General features: G+C 46.8%; 1 protein-coding gene across 2 annotated transcripts in view; it reads right to left on the reverse strand.

The window, feature by feature from the left end:
- NSA2 (NSA2 ribosome biogenesis factor) overlaps window positions 1-7927 on the reverse strand; it is a 34007-nt gene that overhangs the window by 7383 nt on the left and 18697 nt on the right. The gene's annotated exons all lie outside the window — the stretch shown is intronic.

The following is a 7927-nucleotide window of genomic DNA, read 5'->3' on the forward strand; positions in this document are numbered from 1 at the left end:
GAAACTCACCAAGACCAGCAACCTCTATCTGCTCTCTGGCATTGCTCCACCTGACATTTTAAGGGCTGTTGGTAGCCAGCAAGAACGGCTCAGGAAATTAGAGGATGAAAGACGTCCCTTCCCCATTCATCCGTTGCTCCATTCACGTCTCAAACCACGCAGAAGGTTCCTCTCTTCTGTCCAACCATTGAATGTTAAATCATAGAGAAAGCTGAAACTGTGGTAACGGAGACTGCAACAATCCTCAGAAGATGAATATATGACACCAAACTCCTTAAGCTATCAGAGAAGCTCCCATCAGATGCCAAACTGCCGTGGATAACCTGGCACAACCTAAACAGACTACCGGTGGGTACGGGGAGATGTAAATCAAACTTGTCAAGATGGAGATGCACTGAAGATGCAGCAGACTGTGAACGTGACCATGGCCTCAGACCATAAAACATCTCTTGAGCTGCGGCATGCTGCATGGGATTGGTACGGCAAAGGATCTGGTAGAGGCTTACGATGTCGCGTTAGATAGTGTTCACCAGTGACAGACAGTGATGTGATGACACATAATGCATGAACCCAAGCTGTGCACCAAGTTCTTCCTGAATCCGTCCACAACGTTTTGAAATATCCTGCTCACAAACAGACAAACAAGAACAAACAAGGGTGAATACATAACCACTGTTTACCTTAGGTGGCGGAGGTCATAAGTTTTTAAAAAGTGAAAAACGTAAACGCGAGTTTTCATAACGAAAAGGCCAAATAATGTCTGGGACTCGTGAGGACCACATGGCATCCAGTCGAGCTTCAAACGCAGCAATTGATGGAATGAATTGTTTATCACCCAAACCGTTCGGGATGACAATGACCTTGTGTCACAGCTGGGATACAGCACGCATACGCACTTTTTACCTGAAATGCCATGCACTGCTTCATGCGAAACAGGCTTTTGCAGGTACAAGACCATTCCCAAATTTTGCAAACGAGACGCGAGACCGGTGTCATGCTTTCATCTCTTGCAGTAACTTGAGAGTTAACATGCAATGAAGTTTGTGAGTAAAGTTCATGACATCATGTGGTCCTGGCAAGATGTTATCAGAGGTGGTACATTTACATCCAACAAAGCGCACCGCCCCTCGGACGTACGTCAAGGTGAAGACCCATCCGCCAGCTGAAGCTGGCAGACATTAAAGATCTACGGTATCTTTCGATGAAGGATAAGTGGGTTATTACCCTGGATAAATTCCCTAAATTCCTGCCCAAACTTACAAGGGACAACTGCATCAATGGCGCAGTCTTGTACCCGAGCAATGATGACACTAGTACCCACACGCTACGTACGATTCAAGGCAAATAATTCAATGACCTGTGATGCCCATTTGAGTGTGTGACATCCTTAATACAAAGTGTCATACATATATTATTGGGGGTTCCGCAGTGAAACGGATTCGAGATAACAACCAGCTGACAGACCACATCCGGATGTCATAATGAGACTGCAACGTAAACTAGACCGAAGTAGATGGCACGCCATCGCAAATACCCACCGAAAGCAAAGTTGAAAGATGGCAAAAGTTTCACCAGGAATTACCCAATAACAAATTTTTAGCGGAAAAAAAAAAAAACAACGAAACTTGTTTTAAACCCTGTGGCCTAAAGTCCTAACCCCTGGGCATAAATAGACTGGGGGTCACATCCAAATAAAACAATTAAAGAAGTTACATATTTGATGCATCTCCCAATGTTGATGGCATAAACAAAGGTTCATTTTTTTGATATTTGACCTTTTGACCCCAGCTTAGGGGTCATGGCCAAAAATGACACTGCTCTTGCAGCTTCATGCCATGTGCTGATCATAACTCGGTCGGTGAATTTCTGCCCAAACATTGAGACGACAGCGTAAAAGGACAGACCATTTTAAAAGATATCCCCACCCCCCCCCCTCGTTTTTTTTCAAAAAGCGTGGGGATGATAACGGACAAGGCTCGGGAAAAACAACAAGAGCAACAGTTTACAAACTAAGAGTTGCTGAGCAGTTGGTATCGAGGAAGAATTTAATTTGCCCTGACAACGTGAAAAAAAATTAACCAACATAACAAGGGGATAAATCCATATTCCCCCCCCCCCACCCCCCCAAGTGCAGAGATGTAAAAGTGTACCTCCGATCAAGAAAACATTTCACCAAGTGTAAAAGTAAGGTTCTGATCCCTTGCAGAGCCAATCACACACAAGGGCATTACGTGCAGCACTGGCAGCAAGTAATCAGAACAATAGCTCCAGCACGGAGGATTTCCTCTTCGGTCGGCCTTCTCCGGTAACAAAATAAACGTGCTTTTATGAACCTCCAACGAGGCTGGGGACAAATAATTAGCTTACATCATTTTGGGCTGAACCTTTGTTGAAAAATCCATTTTCCAGGTTGATGATAAATATTGCAGTCCTATCAGATCTTACACACCCTCTTCAGCGAGGACGTCGTGCGCAACAGAGCCTTGCACTTCTGACCTCTCGTAAACAAAATGAGACTTCTGCAAACAACTCGAGTCGATCGCCCCCCCGTGTTTGACAAGATGCACAATTACCTGAAGTTAACTGCTCAATTAGATTGCCAAAGGCTTGATTTAAAACTCTGCAAACAAACCGGACGGCATCAGCTCACGTGTCCTAAAAACCTGCTCCGCTGCTCTTTCACATCCTCTCTCTGCCATTTTCACCTTATCATTTGATCGCTTGGATAAAAATCCAACAAAATCCACCAATTTCATCCGCTTGGAAATGCACCAACATCACTGCATGACATAAAAGGTACAAAAACTGATCCCCACAATTACAGACCTATCCGCTGACTTCCAATCATCAGCAAGGTCATGGAATCCATCATGGCAGTTGATATGAAAACCTTCCTTCGTTCCAACAACCTCATCTCAGATCATCAGGTTGATTTCACACCTGGTCACTCCACCTTGGACGTGCTGTTTCTACTCACCCAACAACGGAGGGAAACCCTCAATGTCAGACATGGGATGATGCCCGTCACTCTGGACATATTTCGTGCTTTTGATACAGTCTGGCATCCCGCCTTGCCCTCCAAAACTATCTGCCTATGGCATCCAAGGCCAACTCCACCCATGGCTTTTCGACTTCCTCCACTCTCGTAACCAATGTGTGGCTCTCAATGGAATCCTTTCATCCACTCTCCCTGTCAAGGCTGGAGTGCCCCAAGGCAGTGTTCTGGGCCCAGTTCTATTCCTGATCTTCATCAATGATCTCTCTGGAAAATCCTCGTTATCCATTTACCGATGACTTCACCTTCTGCCGTGACATCCTTCATCCTTCAGAAGGGGAGTCTTCAAAGAATGTAAAGCAAACCCATCCTTGCACTTCCTTCACAATTCTCTTGAAGTTCAGTCATTAAACTGTTGAGTCTCACCATCAACAATGATCTTTATTGGGCAAACAACATTTTTAAGTTGGTCTCCAAAGCCAGTCTGAGCATTCTCCATCATGCAAGGTTGTTCTTTGGCACACCTAAACTCTTGTACACAAACACGGTCTTCATCCACAGCGTGATGAGTACTGCTCTGCCGTATGGGATAGCACCCACGCCTCACAACTTACTCAGCTAGACGCCACGGAAACCAAAACCTTCAAGATCATTGGAATCTCCCATGATGAAGCTCAGTCTCTCGGCCGATCACTTTCCCATCGCAGACAGGTCAGTGGTCTTCTACCGCCTCTTTCCTGGTCTTGCACCCTTTTTCCATGCTTTTGACCCCCCCCCCACCCCCAATGTTTCTCCAAGGCACATGGACACCACAATCAACCCCTTCCAGAATTACTGCTCACCTCCACTCATCCATTTCTCATCCACCCCATCCTCCCCAGCACCCAGCCCCACCCGTGGAACCAACTTCCACATTCTCTTCAATCTCATTCTTCCGTCAAGGACTTTAAGACAGCTGTTCACCACAATATCAGATCATCCCCCATCCAAAACCATGATCTTTTCTACCCGGTTAACCATCTTGAAGGCCTCCTCTTTTCAAGTTTTCAATTTTTCCTTCCTGAGAGTTTGCTTCTCTATCAATCTTGAGCACCCCATACATCCTACCCAACCCGACACTTTTCCCCACATCCATGATTTCTCCAACCCTGCTGTTTTTTTTTAATACAATGTCGAGGACGTATGAGAGCAAACACAGAGAATGTACAACAAGGGAGTAGGAGACAAGAGGGGTGGGACAGGGAAGGACAAAACAGTGGGGAACAGAGACGTCAGAAGATCTGTGGAAGGGAGAGGGATGGGGCAGGGTACACAGTGAAAACAAGATGGACATGACAGGGACTTTCAGGAAGGAAAGTTAGGAAGTGAAGGAGGTGGGTTTGGGGTGGATAAATGGGGGGGGGGGAGAAACGGCAGTGGTTTTGGATGGGGGAAGATAAGATATTGTGGTGAACAGCTATTTTGAAGACTTGGAGGGAAGAGTGGGATTGATATGTGGTCTTTTTGTTTTCTTTCGTCTCCTCTCCGGCCTCGCCCTCCCTGCTATGTCTGCGATATGTCCCTCCCCAATATTTCTGCAGGGCTTTCAAGGTCCACCAGCAATACCCTTCTACCAAAGTCAAGAATCGCTGCTCACCTTCACACTTTCATTCCTCTTTTTTTTTTCCCCACCTTCGGAACAAACTCCCACACTCTCTTCATAACAGACCTGCCTGCGGTGAGACAGTGAGACACCCAAAGACACAGCTTCATCGTGGGAGATACCAATGATCATAAATGCCGTGGTTTCCAAAGCGTGAGGCCGAGAAAGGTGAGAGGCAGGAGCACCAGACCAGAGGGGAGAGCAGTACTCCATCAAGCTGTGGCGGAAAGCTTTACATGTGATCAGGATCTCAGGAGCCTGAGTGACGATGTACTTGAATACCATCGGAAGAGACTTTGGTGAGCAGGACAGGGTGCCAGACCGTATTGAAAGCACGTGATGTGTCCAGGGAGATGGCTCTGATTTCATGTCTGGCATTGAGGATCGCCATCCATTGCTGGGAGAGCAGAAGCAGCATATCCAGGGTAGAGTGACCTGGTCTGAATCCAAATAGATGATCGGAAATCAAGCCATTGGAGAAGAGGAAGGATTTAATGTCTGAAGTGATGATTGATTCCATAACCTTGCTGATGATTGGGAGAAGGCTGATTGGCCTGTAGTTGCAGGGATCTGTTTTTGCACCTTTTTTTATGCAGAGCGGTAATGTTTGCCGATCACCAAGCGGATGGCAGATGACCTTGAGCAAAAGAAAGAAAGAAAAAAAGAAAGAAAGAAAGAAAGAAAGAAAAGAAAAAAGAAAGAAAAAATAAAGAAAGAAAAAATGAGGAAGAGCAGCAGAGCAGCTTTTTAAGGACACGTGGGCTAATGCCGTCTGGACTGGTTGCAGAATGCGAGTCGAGGTTTGACAGCAAGCTCTCCACCTTGTCAGGAGAAAAGGACACATAGTCCAGAGACAGTTGGGTGTGACTGGGTAAGGGGGGTACAGAAAGTGATGGGTTTTGAACACAGGATTTTGATGCAAACACCGAGTTTCGGCATTCAGCCTTTTCACATGCGGTGTCAGCAAGTGGCCATTTGAGGTAAGGGAGGGGATGGAGGGGGAACATACACCAGAAACAGATTTGATTAGATGCCACAAGGATTTGGAGGAGGGAGAGAGGTTTGAGTGTTCAGACTTGAGATGAGAAAGATGTTTTCTGGCTCTCCTGAGGGTAGATACACACTTGTTCCGAGCTTTATGGAAGGAACTGAGATTACCCTCAGTTGGGTTTGCTTTCCATGAGGCAAAGGCAAGTTGTTTCAGGACAACTGCCTCACCACAAGCTTCAGTGAACCAAGGGCGGGAGGAAGGGTAGAACAACTGAAGACGAGATAGGATAAATCTGCATGGGAGAGGGAGAGAGTTTCTATGCAAGAATTCCCAGGATGAGTTGAAGAATTCCCAGGATGAGTTGATGTTGGAGAAAGTAGCGATAGGAGACCAGTGTATAAATTTGATGGCTGCTTGGAGACCCTGCCAATCTGCCTGACTGAAATGCCAGACTCGATGGCGCTGAGGTGGTTCTCTAATAACAGCCAGAGATATATCTATTTTGACAAGAATGTGGTCAGAAGAATTGATTTGAGTGGAGGAAGAACAGCAGATATTTTCAGCGAAATTTGTCAAAATCAGATCCAGAAGAGATTGAGTACTGTAAGTTGAGATCAGAGTAGGGAAGTTGACCGATCAAGTCAGTCCCAATGAGTCAAAGAAGTCTTTTGCTGAAGTGCCATGGCAGTTGAGAGAGGTATCCACACCCAGCCAACTTGCAAGATAAAAATTTGAATCACCAGATATGAGGAAGAGAGAGCGTTGGGATGAGAGGACACAAGTTGGTCCATGTTTTCGGATAGTGAGGTGTAAATGGAGTCATCACTGTTTGGTGGACGGTACAGTACACATATAAACATGAGGAGGGAGTGGAGGGGAAGCCATAGCCAGAGGTATTCCTGGGGGTGTGGGAGTTTGGGGGAGTGAGGGAGTGAGGGCAGTGCATGGAGAGTGAGGAATAGAGTCTTTGATGAAGAGAGCAACTCGTCCACCAGGACAAGGCTCAGGTCTGTCATACCGGAGGAGGGAGTCACCAGGGAGAGATACTTGGGAGTCAGAAACGTCTTGAAGGAGGAAAGTTTCTGTTAAGCAGATGTCTGGTTTGTCAGTGGCAACCTGTAGGGAAACATCTCTCAGGTTTGAGCGAAGGCCCAGGATGTTTGAGGTCCACACTGTTAAAGAAAAAGGGAGGGGAGGGGGCTTTGGGTGCAGGGGAGTGGAGGGGGAGTGTGGTGAGGAGAATTGTTGAAAGAGTGTGGGGGATTGCAGAAGAGCTAGGCAAGAGGGCCAGATGAGGAGGAGAAAAGGCTCTGTGGTGATGGGTTGAGGGACAGTGAGGAGTAATAACAGAGGGGGCAGAGGGCAGTTGAAGATTGGAGGAGGGGGAGTGACGACATGGAAGAGAGATGGCAGGGGAAGGAGGCAGCTTTGTGGATGTGAGGGGGGGGAAACTTTGAGAAGGGGGAGTGGGGGGGAGATTGGAGGGAGAAGGGTGAGAGGGGAGTTTTTGAGAAAGGTGAGAGGGAAGCTTGGAGGAGGAAAGAGTGTGAAGGTTGCTTTGCGAGGGAGGGTTGAGAGGGAAGCTTTGAGAGGCAGGGGAGACGATGAGAGCAGGCACGGCCAAAGTGCAGGTGTGCGATGGGAGAGGCAGGGAGAAGGGAAGGATGAGACTCCCCACTGGTAGAGGTATGGTGAAGAAGGAGGCGGGCAGGGGGGAGGTACATGATTTGAGGGGTTGGGAAGAGGGGGAGGTGTGCTGAGAAGAAGGAAGGAGCATGTTTATGGTGAAGAGTGTACTGATTGAGAGGGGGAGATATGTTTGGTTAGAATGGAGCTCACAGATGTGAGAACACCACACACTTTGGGACAACAGAGGGGGAGCTGATACTGAAGCAGAAGACAGTGAATAGGTGCCAAGAGTAGGGTCAGATGAGGGGCACGGAGAGAGGACAACAGGTGAGGGGTTAGGAGGCGGTAGATTAAAGTAGTTGGGGTGAATAAGCACGGAAGTTGAGAAAAAAAAAAGACGATTGATGGAACACGAACATCGATTGCAAACTTGGATTTAAATTTTTTATAAGTCAGATATGTGATTAAAGACTTCCCGACCAGGATCTGCTGTTGGTGTGTTTCCCCCTCCATTTCCACTGTTCCCTTTGTTCTGTTATGTCCCGATCCGTTCTATGCTTTAGAGTTCTTCCACGAGGCGAGACTTTGCATCCAAAAAAAGAGAAAAAAATTTTAACATGAAAATGTCAAGTCTTTACAAAAACAAATGTAAATAGAAATTGGCGAGATA

This window comes from Eptatretus burgeri, chromosome 8 (genome assembly GCF_056783735.1).
Source record: "Eptatretus burgeri isolate ZD-2024b chromosome 8, Ebu_testis_v1, whole genome shotgun sequence".
Classification (NCBI taxonomy): Eukaryota; Metazoa; Chordata; class Myxini; order Myxiniformes; family Myxinidae; genus Eptatretus; species Eptatretus burgeri.